This window comes from Amia ocellicauda, chromosome 3 (assembly GCF_036373705.1).
Source record: "Amia ocellicauda isolate fAmiCal2 chromosome 3, fAmiCal2.hap1, whole genome shotgun sequence".
Taxonomy (NCBI): Eukaryota; Metazoa; Chordata; class Actinopteri; order Amiiformes; family Amiidae; genus Amia; species Amia ocellicauda.
Genome location: NC_089852.1, coordinates 26,026,355 through 26,041,213, shown reverse-complemented (window position 1 = coordinate 26,041,213; position 14,859 = coordinate 26,026,355). Strand labels below are relative to the sequence as shown.

Here is a 14,859-nt window from a genome sequence, read left to right as displayed (position 1 = left end):
ATAACAATAACAACAGAAAAACAGTTGGGTCAGAGCAATGCTGCACATAAATAATAGCACATACCACTGTGCCAGCTTCAGAGTCAGACAGACGAGGACAGGAACACCCCCACCCCCCAGAAAATACAGATCATACAGATGTCAGTACAATGGAGTCCTACCAGCAGGAGCTATATCGGTACACTATTAAATATAAGCGGGAGGCGTTGAGGGGAGCTAGGGATTTTACTGGGCACTGAAATTCACTTCAATTGAAAGTTTTTGATAATTTAAAAAGAAGGGCGACAGAAACTCAGAGCTTAAAAAAATCTATTATAAAAATAAAGTGTTTTTTCATAAGGAAAAAAAAAATGTTCAAGAAAAAGTAGCCTATTAATGGGTTTATTATGTGTTTAATTAATTATGTGTAACACCAAAAACAAAGCCAACAAAAGGTTAAGCGTCTGCTCAGGTAGACAGAGGCTGTTCTCTCTGCGGTGTGGACGCACACTCAGGCACACCTCACGCCTCCAAACAGCAGTGCACACGAACTCAAGTCCTCCCTGAGGATTTGAGCCGATCTAAATACAGGCATCAAAGTGCTGCTCTGAAATGGAGGCACGGCTTTATCGCAGAGAAGCAGGGGAGGAAATCCCAGGCCACGGGCAGCCCGGCTGGGCCCTAGGCCTCCTCTGATCAGCTGGGTGGGCTGCAGAAGCTTGGCTGTCCTGCTCGTGCCCCCGAGATCCTATAGCACGGGCCTGGACACTGACATCACCCTCGCACTGCTGCCCCAGCCAAGCTTTTTACCAGCTCCAAGATGAGCGAAGCTGAGTAACACAACAAATCAAAACTCAAAAAGAAAACAGAAGCCAATCCCGAGTCTTGAGCCAGTTCAGTAAGTCACGTTCCCAAAACCGCTGGCAGACAAGCTGGACATGAATAGAGTGAAACACGCAAGCTGCCTCAGTTAGAAATCTGAAGGAAGACATTAACACAAAACAAACGAAACAAAATATAAATACAAAGAGCAGCTGGGTCTGTTCAGTTCCCTGGCCCGGCAGACAGACACTGAACTGTCAGAACCGTGTGGATTCTCTCAGACTGTTCGGTTCAGACGCTATTTTAAAGTCTGGGCACAATGCTTAGGAATTATTGGCATGAGAAAAGCAATTGCTCCACTAATTTGTAGTTATTCAAGGAAAATAAAAGGCCACAGGAAAAGACAAATGACAATATAACGGAAACGAAGAATCCACAGCTGTTCGTAATAAAACTGAAAGCCCAACCTCAGTCCTTTTGAACAGACTGCCACAGTGCCTATTGGTAAGAACAAAACTTCAAAAAAAATATTTAAATAAATAAGGGGGAATGTTACTAAACCATAAAAATGCATAATAACACCCTCAGGTTATATATATATTTTTTAAGTATGATTTGTGGGGAACTAATTTAACTTCCAGAATCCTAAGTATGGTGACCTAATTCTGTGGACTTAAATTAGGGTGCCAGTTATTCTTGGTGTTCCATACATTGTACAAACCAGTGTTTAAATGGGCACAACACAGGCCCAAATATAACACTGGCTAGAACAAGGGCCCGGTACTGCCCTGGCTCTGGGCTGGGACCCCAACCCACCACCAATCATATCCTCTATTACACATCTCAACTAGGAGGGACCAGTCATTATTCCAGCCAGCCTATCGCAGTGGGAGCAGATGAGGATAAGGGACAAATTCCCCCCAAGAGCAGTTTGTCCTCATGCCCTCTACTCCCACGCTCTTTGCCAGGAACAGATCTGTACGGCCTGCCAAGCGAGGGAAACTCGGCTCCTGCAAAGAAATACTGCCGGCCCTCAGGCAGACAGGGGGCGCTGGCGCACAGTACACTGAGGACCCCCTTTCGGAATCTACTTCCTCCCAAGCCCACCACCTCCCAAGCCAACTGTGTGGTGCCCCTGGCAGCATCCAGGTACTCTGAACCAGTGACTCCAGTCTAGAGAGCTCCATGCCACAGGTGAACACCTTTATCTAACAAGCCAGGAGGGGAGCTGGGACAATCAAATTGTATGAATGTTCTTGATCCACAGACTGCTCTGGGGATTCCCTTGTTAACAGCACTTTATACCCCTGTTGCCAGCACACTGGCTGCTGGGCCTGGAGAAGAACGACAAGAAGGACACACACTGAGTGTCCGGTCTTTTCTTTTGGCAGTTGTTGTTAATGTTGTTGATGATGATAATCTGTTGTTCTGCTCATGTCTGGCTGTTAATCAGTTTGTGTATGGCGGTGTTTGTCTCTGCCATGCTGCTCTGATGCTATATTTCTCATGTTATCAGGTATGACTTAATCCTAAATCTGCGCCATATGTGTAATCTGACTCAGGTCTGCTGCTCTGATCTCCTTGGGTGCCTAGAACAGTCAACCAACCAATGTGACCCCCTTACACACACACACACATTAATCCTTCACTTACCTAGCCATAGAAATGTTTAAAAAGCTTACAGTTTTGGATAGTTTCTTGCCAAACTCTTTCAACTGCAGAAATGCAAGCCTTTCCCAAAGACACAATGCCACAAATAACAAGTACAGGAAGCATTTTGTCTATGTGAAATACTTGATGTTGTTTAGTTTTACTCTTCTCAGATTTCCATGATTCTTTACCAACATTACCAGGAAGCCACAGTACCCCCTGGGAAAAAGGCAGACTTGTCTGGAACAGCACAGCGTTACAGCAAGATCTTTACACGTGTCAAGGAGACTTGTTTTGTGATCTAACATCAAATCTATGTACTCACAGCACTGCACCAAAACATCTTCCTGCGTGTACAGAGATAAGAACGCAAGCAGACAGGGCAGCCGCCATCGCTGCCTTCTGCGGTTGCCACATGTAGCAGGCACCCACCCCCCCTTGCTGTGACATGCCTCAGAGTAAGCGCTCACGATTTACAGCATCCTAAAGCAGTGTGCGATTAGACGCAAACCAGTGACCTCTTGGCCTTAAGGCAGTGCTGTGCTCCCTTTTAAAAGGAAGAAAGAAAAACAATAAATAGTTTTTGCCTTGATCCCAACACAAACAGCTGTGCTCCTTATCCTGCCCACTGTGCGGATATAAACACAACAGTGCTCTAAACAGCATGGAGAGTGTTTGAGGGGTCAAGTGTACTTTCCACACTCCAGCTTAACTCTTCTGTGTCTAGGAGAATTTCGAGATAACAGTGGAGCTGAGCGCTTGGGCCCTCTGGGTGTTCTCACAAAGATACAAATTTGTTCCTTTTTGCACGTGTGCTAGCCTGCAAGGAGATAAGGCCTCCATTACAAATAATAGTAATAATAATGCTGCTCCACAGTGGCGCTCCAGGTACAATTTATGAAGTGTTAAGAATATCCATTAAAAACAGAGAGTGCTGCAAGCCCAGGTACAAGACCCACCGGCTTCATAGACCACCCCTCCCTACTCCCTCTCCCTCCACTAACTCAGACTCCACATCCCGCCTGGCCTCCTCCTGGGGAAAATATACTTTCTGAAACGCTTACATAAATGAGACCGGAGCAGAGTGGAAAATAACTGAAAATGTCCTCAGTTCAGCAAAGTTTCAACTGGTTCTTTATTCAGTTTGAGATTCAGTCACAAGAACTAATATATATATATCGGGGTGGGGGGGTGGGGGTGGTTGTATATTTGCAAAGAGAAGGCAAAACCAGAACCAAACAGCAACTTCTCAGAAAGGTTGCCCAACAGAAGCAGCCATTTGGTAGACCCTTTGGTTAACTTACTGACAGAACCGAGCCTTCTGTTGGAGGGTTAAGATACAGCAGCGAGTTAAAGATGCTTCTTGGCCAAATATATGTGTGAACAAACAAAAAAAACAACTTTAAAGCACAAGCGCACATGCTCCACCCCCACTCTCATTCGCCACAGGTAAACCACATGCACAAGCACCCCCGACAATATGCGATCGCCCCCCAATCAACAATATGCGATTGCATCCCCTCCCCCCCAAGCACTCTGCAGATTTCTTCATATACGCACAAGGGAGAGGATATAATTACACATCAAGGCCTAAGACTTCTGTGCTGTAGCTATGGAAAGCTACCTCCAGAGATGTGTGTGGGCCTGTACTGTAGCACTGCACAAGGCTCATCTGTCAGAACCGCACTATTTCCTGAGCCTAAAACCAATGTAAGCTCACTGTCTTATCTTCGGCACGTCCTTAACTAAAATAAGTGCCGCCCTACTGTGCAGAAAATACACACAGTGTTTAGACATCCCAGACGCCTGCCACCCAAAGGGCCAGGCAAGAATACAGCCACTACTACAGTGCGCTTCCAATTCAGCGAGGGGTTATTATTTCAAAGGAGGTATTTTTCTCCTGAACATCTGTTCTGCTGCGTAGTAAACTGTACTTTGTGCACTGCAGAAAACATTTCCATTTCTGGCAGTGGTTAATACAGTGGGATTTAGTCAGGGATTACAATTTAATTATGGCACCCTTATTCTCACAGCTGCTTTGCGGAATCGCCGCAGAGCTGCCCGCGCACAGAGAGAGAAAGGAAAGAGGGGGCTAATGGAGGGAAATCACCGCTTTCACATGGTCAGAGATGGCAGGAAGAGAAGGACTTGCCGCCTGCTTCAGATTAGCAGTCCAACCCTTTTGGCTCCAGAAAGGGGTCAAAACAGCTCAACAGCAAACTTGTGGAGCAACCCAGGCTGTAGAGCAGCAGTGTGTGGAAAGTCTCCTTGCTCCTTGTGTCCTATCCCAGTCAAATCACTGTCCTCACCTTCCCCCATCTACTGGAAGTGGACAGTGCTCCTGAACCGTGTGCCCTGCGAGATGCCACCTAAATATGGGAGTATCAAATTCTGTCACCATTAGGACCAGCAGGACAACACTGCTTGCACCTTTCAGAGTCAGGCACATGGTGGGAGAGGGTGTTGGGAGCACTCTTTGTGGTTATGTCTAAAACACGCAACTGGCGAGGGCAGTTCAGTGTTCAGTGTTGAAAGTGAAAGCCAGGCAGACTGACTCCCTGGCAGACTGAAAGACAGAAAGACACAGGGAATTGACCCAGGGTCTACAAGTTCCCCAAAAGCAAAAGAGCGAGGGTGTTGGCCAGGCTCCGTCACACACTAAACACAGTCACACAATTTAAAAGATAACAAACCGATTGAAGTTTCAGTAAACACAGGATTTCCTGTCAAGTCTCATTGACTATGCACGCTACGGCCCTTATTCCTCACAGACCAATGAGATGCGCCGGAATGCTGGGAATGAGCTTCTGCCACTTCCTGCTGGTGAGCAAGGTGTCGGTGTTTATCTCTGCAGGAGACACACAAACCTACTTCAGGACTATCAGCCCTGGGATACGACACAGACAAAATAAAACATGTTTTTACGAGGAACCCACATTTCAACATTCCACCGTTTGTCTCCAGATTTATTGCCTCCGAAGATGACCTAATGTGGAAACACTTGCCTCCCAGATGAAGAATGAATGTGCAGGGGAAAGATTTCCTAAACTGAGACTCTATTTGTTATTGGTGGAATGTGGACACTCTCAGGAGTTCCACATGTAAGGTGAATTTCGCAACTTCGCACAGTTACTTACGTTCCTGTTCTTGGCGTCAGAATAAAAAAGGTTTCCACAGCCCTGTGTGCCCTGGAGCTTTCAGCAACCACTCTGAAAAAGAAGAAGAAAAAAGAAAAGATAAGTTCAAATAAATCAAAGTAAACAAACAGTGGTGGGCTGAGCAGTTTTCCGAGCATGACGACTCATCCGTAATCTTCAAAGCACAGGCCTTGCAGTGCACAGACTTGGTCAACCTGGCAGCACTCGGTGGAAACAACTGTTTCATTGTCTGTGTACTCCTGTACGCTCCACAGGGAAGTCAGCGGTACCTGCTCTGAGTGCCCCCCCCCTGCGCCCACCCCAGCCCAGGATCGTCCTTCCCTAAACTCTGTCCCCAGTCATAATCTGTTCCTAATCCTTCTGGTGTATCCCTCTCCCCTAGCGCTCCTAGTTGTACCACAGTCTCTTCTTAATTGAAAACCCCAACAGCAAATGTCTGTGTTTAAGTTAGTAAAATAAATTATTTTTTGTCCGAGGGGGTGACGACTAATTTTCCACAGCCCAGTGTCAATTACACCTCCATGGTCAGAGGGGACAATAGCCCTTACCTATTTAAACGTCTTATCTTTCTTACTTTCCATGTTTCATCTTTCTTTTCATGTATAACTGAATCCTTTTTACAATTACACAACTCTTATTGCCAGGGCCCTTCGCAAACTGAATGCCTGCCAGACAAATTGATGTTATTACAGTGCATATGAAAACAACATTTTCTTTCTATTTTATTTATGTATATTTTAGGTTTTATTTATTGTTAAGAAACGAGACCAAAGAAAAGAAAAAAGATTTGAAGTGGATAAAGTCAATAACCAGTACGTTAGCTAAAATAAAACACAGTTCAATATTTCCTTTCTTTAAAACTTCTTGAAACGAATTGGACATTTGTAATTACCCCCTGATCTTTGATTTAACACTTTTGTTAGAGAACTGTTTTCTGCCTGGAAGCCAACGCAACTGGTATCCGACCCCCCTGAGTGGGAGCTAGCGTCAGAGAGAGAAACCCCCTGGTGTAGACGAGCAGAAGCTGTTACAAAAGGTCAAAGGGCCCTGGAGAACCAGCTGTTCACAAGGTAACTTGCACGAGTCGGAGATCAGGAGGTCAAGAGAACGGACACATTGTACTTAACCAAGAAAGGTCAACAAGGATCAACAACTGCTTTTAAAGTTGTTTTTTTATGGGACACTTGGTGGGCTAGAGGTGTGGGATGAAAACAGACTTGTTTGAACTAAGTGGCTATCAGATAAGTCTGATATTTTATCTCATGTGGGCTCAGAGTCATGTATACTCATAATGGAAAATCACGGCCAACTCCTTGGCATCCCAATGGACCAAGTCTCGCAAAGAATGACTTGCATCCTGAACGAAGGGCTGCGTCAGTGTCTCAGCTACGGTAGTAGACACTTAAAGAGTGCGGGATGGGCCACACACTCAAGAGATCACTGGCTGCACTCTGGGCTATGTCACTACTGGCTGACGGGACTGAAAAGGGATTTCCCAAACAGCAGCAGCACGCAATTGAGGGGTTGGATGGGCATGAAGTGGGCCGGGGATTCCTCTGCTAAAACACGCAATGCAGCAAGAGCAACCCTTGTGTCTGGCTTTGTGCCTGGGAGCCGGCAGCATCGTCGGGGAGGGTGACATCAGGCAGCTCTGCACTGTGGGCTTACACTGCCACCAGGACCAGCTGGTGTGCTCTGTGTTGACGTCATCCCTACTGGAGCTCGTAACCAGGGTCACGGTGTCTGGGTTCATGAGCCACTGCGAATTCCACAAAGGGCTTGTGTATGAAAAAAAATGTTAGACAATAATAATAATAATAATAATAATAATAATAAGGGGGCTTTTAGAGGTGTGGATTTACACAATGCTTCATTTGTTATTTAAAGGAGAATGCTCGAGTTGTCCCACCTTAGTGATGAGATCTGAGTGGTGGGTTTGAGTAGATTCCCATTACAAACCAACAGTATATTTGTAGGCCGTGTTGGTAAGGCACCCAGCCCCGTGATAGCATTTTTGGCATGCTTTGTGTGTTGAATTTGGTGAGAGGAGTTCTGTCTTGGTCTGAAACAAATCAACGGAGCTCTTCAGTGGCTGTCCTCACATGGGTTGTGTTATGATTCGTGCTGCCTTTATTTTTAGGGATCAAGAACATGCCAACCTGAAGGACTCCGATACATCAGGAGAATAAGGTTCTTTGTTCCCATCATGGCACAGACAATCAATTATCTCATCAAGCAAACGATTAAATTACATGTTCTTCCCTGGAAGGCATCGTAAAACCCTGGGACAGTTTCCTAAAATAATAAAGTGGAAAATGCTCAGAAAGGAACAGCAGTTAATAACCCTCGTGATGTTTCATATCCACCGCCTCAAGAATTTACGTCCTCCAATTTGTCACAGGGCCGAATTCTAAAAGCCTTCTGATACAAAATATTAGTTGCCTATTTATGTCGAGGTGAATAAACACATATTTCTAAAACCTGCAGAAAACAACTAAACTCAGCTAGTTATTAGATACAAATATAAATGTAAAGGTAAAAGTCATAATTACATGAATGGAAAACCTCTGTGAATTCTACTTTTAGCCTGAAGACCAGCTGTGGAAACGTTTCTAAAGCAAGATTTTGTTTTGTTTTTTATTCAACAAAACCAAGAACAAAAGCCTCACTTCCCGTGGGCTTGTCTGATTGCAACTGTAGGTCATGTTAAGGATCGGTCTTCTCTCCTCATTCTGCCGTGGCTGTTTGCAGTGCTCTCCAACTGGTCAGGAGGACAAGACTGCAGAGCTTTCTATGGTGGCCTCGTCTCTACCCATGAAGCCACTGTGTGTGTATGTATACAATAAGGTCAGATACTACTGTAGTTATGGGCTAAAATGACAATGATTCTGCTTTGAAAAGTTTTTAAATGTAGCAAAAATACCAAAAACATAAATAAATAAATAAATATATCTTGTGTATTTTCATCCTGTTGAGTTTCAACTGATTGGCCTCACGGGATCGCTAATTTAAATAAAAACAGTAGTCAGTAGGAAGTCCCCACAAAGACAGTAACGCGTAACACAGTGTGTGCTTGTGTGAGGAATGTCTCAATGGAGCAGACACAGCGCCAGGCAACACATGGGCACTGCCAGGGACAGCCCTCACTAGGGGGGGTGGACACTTCCTGCTGGGGGTCTAAAAGGGGAAGCTGTCTTCCTGTATGACAGCTCTTAAAGGGAAAGTGAAACTTAACATTTATTGGGGGTCTGCTTTATTAAAATTAGTCACCTTGGTAAAGGGATTTAATACAAGCAGGGTCCACACAGCAAGCAGAAGAACAGAGAAGGCACAAACAGGCAGTGTTATCCTGGACCCATGTTACCTGTCGGAGGTCCTTGTCCTGATACAGCTGTTCATGCAGAAGCATGATATTTAGACCACTGGGGTCAGAGGCGGTCTGCTCTCTGGGCAATCTCACTGTGCACGGTGGTGCTCATTGTAATATGGCGTGGCTGCTGTGAAGCTGCACTGGCCTCAGCAGAGCGTTTAGACTCTCCCTCCACTGGATTTCTTTTTTTTTTAAATCTTTTCTATCTATTTTTTGTTCTTCTGTAATCCTGAAGCTGTGTCAGGCTTTAGGTTACAGAGTATTGAAGAGCACATGAATCTTTGCATCGTCAGTTTTATCAGAAGTTGCAAGACACACAGAAATCACAGTGGAAAGACAAACAAAGTAATAAATACATAAATAAATAACATGTAACCAATGCAAACTCTGTTGGAAATTTAAGTTGTCTGCTTGCCCCTGGCAAGTATTTTGAAGGCAGGGCGAGTGATAAATATGAATTACTAGCCCACCTGGCAAAAAGCATTAAGTCAATAAAAACAAAACTAACATCCCCCCTGTGATTTATCGCAGTACAGTGCGTTTTGCTAGACTGTTGCGTCTTTTGTATTTTGTTTCATGATGAACTGACTTCAATGACACGAGTCCACCTTACGCTTCCCACATCTGTCCTCGCAGCAGAATCAATGGGCGAGCTCTTAAAAGAAGTTGATGAGCAGATTCTGCGCAGAACATGTGATCTGTATATCATCACACACAAGGGTTCTGGCACTGAGAAATATTTGGACATCACTCGATCAGAATGCGCAGAATCGACACAAAACCTTGACTGAAGAACTCGCCCAGCCTTCCTCGGTATTGGGGATTCTCAGCTAGTGAGCTGAGGTAACTTTAATGTTAGCTAAATCGTGAAAAATGCATCGTGCAAGTGGACATGCTTGTGTTTCTTTCAACAAAAAAACTAAAAAGAAATAAAACGAGTGAAACAACTAGATCCTACTTGATACATTTTTGTAAATTATTATTTCTATATTTATTTTTTGTGATCAAATATTTTTTGAGGGGAGACATTTACATAAACACAAATTATACAAATGATTTCCCCCTTTTCAGGGTTTGTAAGTATAGCTTTCAAATGAAGAGAAAATTATTTGTAAATTCACTTAATTGCAAATTGTGCAGTTTGCTTTCTCAATCTATGTGTTATCAGCAACTAATGAATTTTTCAACCTACAAAAAGATAGTCATGTTGACTTACACACTATTTAAATTAAACAGTAAAACATGTTCGATGGAATATGATGCTAAATATTCATATTGAGTAAAAGTATTTCAAAATTACCAGGAACTCAATTTGTTTTATTACTGTTCTGCTTAAGGTTTCTTTTCTGGTGGTATCCTGGCAGTATTGAGTACTGAGCAATAGTGTAAATGTGTTTATTTAGGCTACTTTATGTAGCTTTTGACACAATGTGGTAAAAATAGTTTGGCCTAGTAACATTTTTGTCAGGCTAGTACAAATGTCAGGCTACTAGCCAGCTGGCTAGTGCCCAAAATCCTTAAATTCCAGCCCTAAATGCAAACATAACTCCAAAACAAAATATGTTGCAGAAAAACCATAGATAACTCTGTCAAGTTAATGATATAAACAAAATCAAACTCAAAAAGATGCTATTTTTCTGCAGGGTACGCATATATGTGTCTTCCTGCAACAAGCTGCCATGTTTATGTACTAAACGTTTGATAGCTCATTGAAACACAGTGGTAGCTGGACTAGATTCTGCCACTGGAGTCACTGGAGAGCGGCCACAGGCCACCTTGTCAGCCAGTCTCCTACTCCTCCCAGTGCTGAGCTCTGGGACTGGTCGCACAGAACACCTGAAGTATTATCTACCCTTGACTTCAGGCAGCTGCCTCCACCTGTTAATCTGCTTTATGCAACACCAATGAACTGAAGAAACGCATCAGGGGAAGACGAAGGGAGATTCAATGCACGGTGTATCATGCAGCTGGGCACACAATTTTAGATTGCATTGGCACCCACTGCCCTCAGGATACAGCCCCAGTTCTAACCTCTGCCACACCGTGCTGCTGTGCGTCTTGGCTGTAACTCGTATCAATCATACAACATAGAGCAAAGAGGGACAGGGAGCACATTAATTAACGTCTCTGAGAACAGGCCTTACTCCTCTTACCCAGCAGAAGGTGACTGTAGTGAAGGAAAAGAACAACTGGGGCAGAAGCGGAGATGGAGGAATACAAAGAGACAGGAAACAGGAGGGGCAGAGTGTGCTTTTTGGGTTTCTTCGAAAGGGGCCGTCTGGGAAAGAGAGTGAGAGAGAGAGAGACAGAGATATTCCAGCTTCAGTGCGGGGACAAATTATTTTAAATTAACTTCACCGAGCCCTGCTGACTGCCTTTTATTAACAAGGCACCCTTTACCACAGTCAGGGCTCAGTTAATGTGACACGAGGGTGGGGAGTCTAAGGACCAGGGGGACAGGACGGCTCTCCTCACGGTCACTTCCTTCACAACATCAGCACTCATTACCCGGCCTGTGGACCTAATGCACAGCTCTCCTGTATGGCAGGCATATTTTCATTTTCCTTTCATTTACTTTCTTAAAACAAATAGCAAAAAAAAGCAAGCTCAATCTAATCTTCCTCCACAAGGAGCTAGTAACTGTCACACATGCTCATTTAATCCTTACCCCTCCCCGAGACTAATGAACAAAAGCAGTTTTTGAAATATTACTTGTCACCAGCAAGCCAACTGTCTTTTGTTCCCACTGCAAGCAGCTCCGTAGGATTTTCCTATGCAGGTCAGGAACACAGAAGGTAAATATCAGATTTTTCAGTGTGGTTTTCATTCCTTGCTTGTTTGTTTGTGAAGTTTCACTCCTCAGGGAAACCCCTAATCACTAGCAGCAGCGAAATTTGAACTCTTTTTTAAGAAAAGTAACACTCTCGGAACAACACTGTACAATAAACGTTACTACTGTAAACCAGGAGCCAGAACAGAGATGTATTTAAAAGGGTTCTAGTGCAGAAGCCAAAATCTTTCCTATGACCCTACAGTGCTGTGTGGGTTGTGCTTTTGAGAGAGAGAGAGATTAAGGTCCATAAAACTTCAGGCCAAGTTGTGCCGCAGCTACACTAAACACAGCACCAGACAGAGAGGGAAAAATGCTCTGAATGTTTGGCCAGACAGACATGGGAAAGGGAGTAAATAGGTGGGTGTGCGTACATGTGTGTTTTCACTGTGTGTGCGTTTCCAGACCAGTCTCTAAAAAATACAAAAGTCTGCAAAAACACGAAGAGAGGACGAGAAAGTACACCACTGGCGAGACACACACGCATTGCCTCCAAGGATCAGTCATCAACAGAGATAACCTCAACATGGAGCGATATGGAAAGTAGGTCAGATTTTTCACGGCTTGTGCTAGATGGTCACAAAACTAAAAAGTGTATCTTTTCAACTTTCACAAGCAGCAAAGTCCTATAAGTACATCCATGCCAGACTCCTCTATTGCCAGGCACACAGACATGGGTGGGAAACAATGCTATCTCTGAAAACTCAACTTGATGCACCCTTGTGTCTTTGTGGTTTGTGTGAAAGCAAATGCAATTTTGCTTATGAGGACTGCTGACTAATATGTGAATTGAGCTGTGGAGGAAATGTGTGGTGTATCTTGTGTGTACATATAGCCTATAGTCATCTCAGTTGAACACGCTTAACACTTTAAATCAAACAATTATTTTCTGCTCCATATAGTCTCATTCTTCCAACTCAGCTTTCTGTGGCTAGTCTGTTTTTGTCACCTAATACAATATTTTTGTAACTGAAGATGCTGTAGTTTGCCTAAGTGTTTAAAATGTGTAGCTCAGGGGAAATTTTGTTAACACCACTTTTTTTAATGGAAAGTAATCAGGAAACTATTCGCACTTTAGAGTTTAACCATGTAATTTAAGTGCTTTGTTGGGAGGCAGGAGGGGGGTGGGGGGGAAGTATTGAATATGGAAACATGGAAAATATCTCCTAACAAAATTAGCATGCGATTTTAGCACACTTAGCACAACATATTCTTTATATTAATATACAGTTTTTGTGATAAAGGAAGAGTAGAAGAGAGTGCTGCAGATTGCCACACTGACATTGGCAGTTAGGTTAATCATTTCGACACTTTTACCACTGCAATATCCACCCAAGGGTGAAATACGGTATTCAGGATTTGAAAGCAGGTCGACATGACAATTCTGGGCATCTGAGAAACTCGGAAAAACCTCAGAGAGAGACGCCGATGATTTGAAGAGCGGTTTTCTGAAAGCAACTGCATGCTTTCAAAGGTGCAGATCAAGCAAGAGAAACAGCAAAGGCATGCAAAAGAGAAATTAATAAATAAATGACTACATACTTTTTTTTCCATTTAAACCCAAGTCTACAAAAAAAGCTACAAAAAGTGTTTTTATTTTCTAAATTGGAGTCCCAAGAGCTCTGAGCCACGCTGAAGAGAGACTGACAACTGGCATGACTGACAGGCAGGGTCACCAGGAGGAAAAAGATCTTCTGCTCACTCCCACTAGACTGGCATCGCCATGGCAATGAAAAAGCCAAGTTTCAAACACACAGAGACACACACTGCACCCAGTCAGCCTCTAGCGTCTCAAAGTCACCCTGGCATGCCTCAAGTTTGAATTCAGCTGAATTCAGTTCTTCAATAGACTTGGAGAGGGGGGAGGTGGGGGGGACATTAAAGCTTCATCTTGCTCTGCTGGATACCCGTTTTCTGAAAGTGACTTTGCAGATTGTTGAGATGAAGGTTTGTGTCTGGGGAAGGGGGATTGGGGAGCTCTGTGTATTGTCAGTCTGAGGGAGGGACTGAGAGGTGCGATCAAATAGTGCAACATACACCTGCCCACAGGCCTGACCTCTGGACTTTTCAGCCGTCCCACAGGGAAGCACGTGGTCTGAGATTGTCAGAAACGATACAAATGTTTACGTGCAAAGAAGGCGGGGGAGAAAGGCAGAGGCTGGGTGCCGGCAAGGTCGGGTCACTGATTGCAGGAGGAAAGCACACAGGAAAGCCGAGAGGAGACCCGCCTGGAGGAGCCAGGCACATCTGGACAAAGCTGAGGGAGGCGTTAATAATACACAGCTACCGCTGCAACACACAGTACAATCAAGTCCCTGCAAGGACATTATAGCATAGCACAACACAGTATCTGATTATGGTATTATTGATGTGATCATAGTATCATTATATTACAGCACAGTGGAGGAAAACAAAGGCCCGGGGAAAATACAGAGAGAACGGCTGCCACTTCTAGAAATTTAGTTCTACCAATTATTCCTGCCTTTCTATGTCTCTCTTTCCCACAAAATCAACCATTCCTCATGTGGAATAAAAGCAGCAAACTGACTGAAAATGGTGCCCTGTATCTCTGTATTAATGCATAGATGTAATTCATCTCCCCAGGCCTTTAGCTCACTGTTATTATTTGATAAACAAGAAGCTGTGTTTTCAGACTCATTCGCTATCACATGAAATAAGCACTTTGAAGCGACCATCCATACGGAACGAATGCACTGATCAGTCCAGTTTCTTCCCACAGGTAGATAGCCTGGCACTCCTCAGGGCCTGCAGTTCACTGCTATTACAATACTGTGAAATAGATTTACCTTGGTAAAAAGACAACAATAATAATCATATATAAATGAGATGGCAGCCCAGAGTAGCCCTGGCTGTGCAGCCAACTAATACAGATCAATACCAGTGTGTCAGATACTGCCTGCACCCGCTCCCCACCTCCGTGCCCCCACGCACCTACCCAGTCACTGCCAGATGGCCCTGGCCCTTTCTGGAGGACAAAACCAGATTGAACGTAAGGGCACAGATTGGTATTGCCAAAGCTGCCTAAATGC

The 14,859-nt window shown here is 44.1% G+C and overlaps 1 protein-coding gene across 2 annotated transcripts in view; it reads right to left on the bottom strand.

Moving 5' to 3' along the window:
- The window catches only part of LOC136743783 (thyroid hormone receptor alpha), a 90,800-nt gene that overhangs the window by 40,351 nt on the left and 35,590 nt on the right, over positions 1–14,859 (bottom strand). For both annotated transcript variants that reach the window (XM_066698702.1, XM_066698703.1), the window contains exon 2: positions 5,589–5,660. The gene's annotated coding sequence lies outside the window, so the exon portion shown is untranslated. The remainder of the gene's footprint in view (positions 1–5,588; positions 5,661–14,859) is intronic.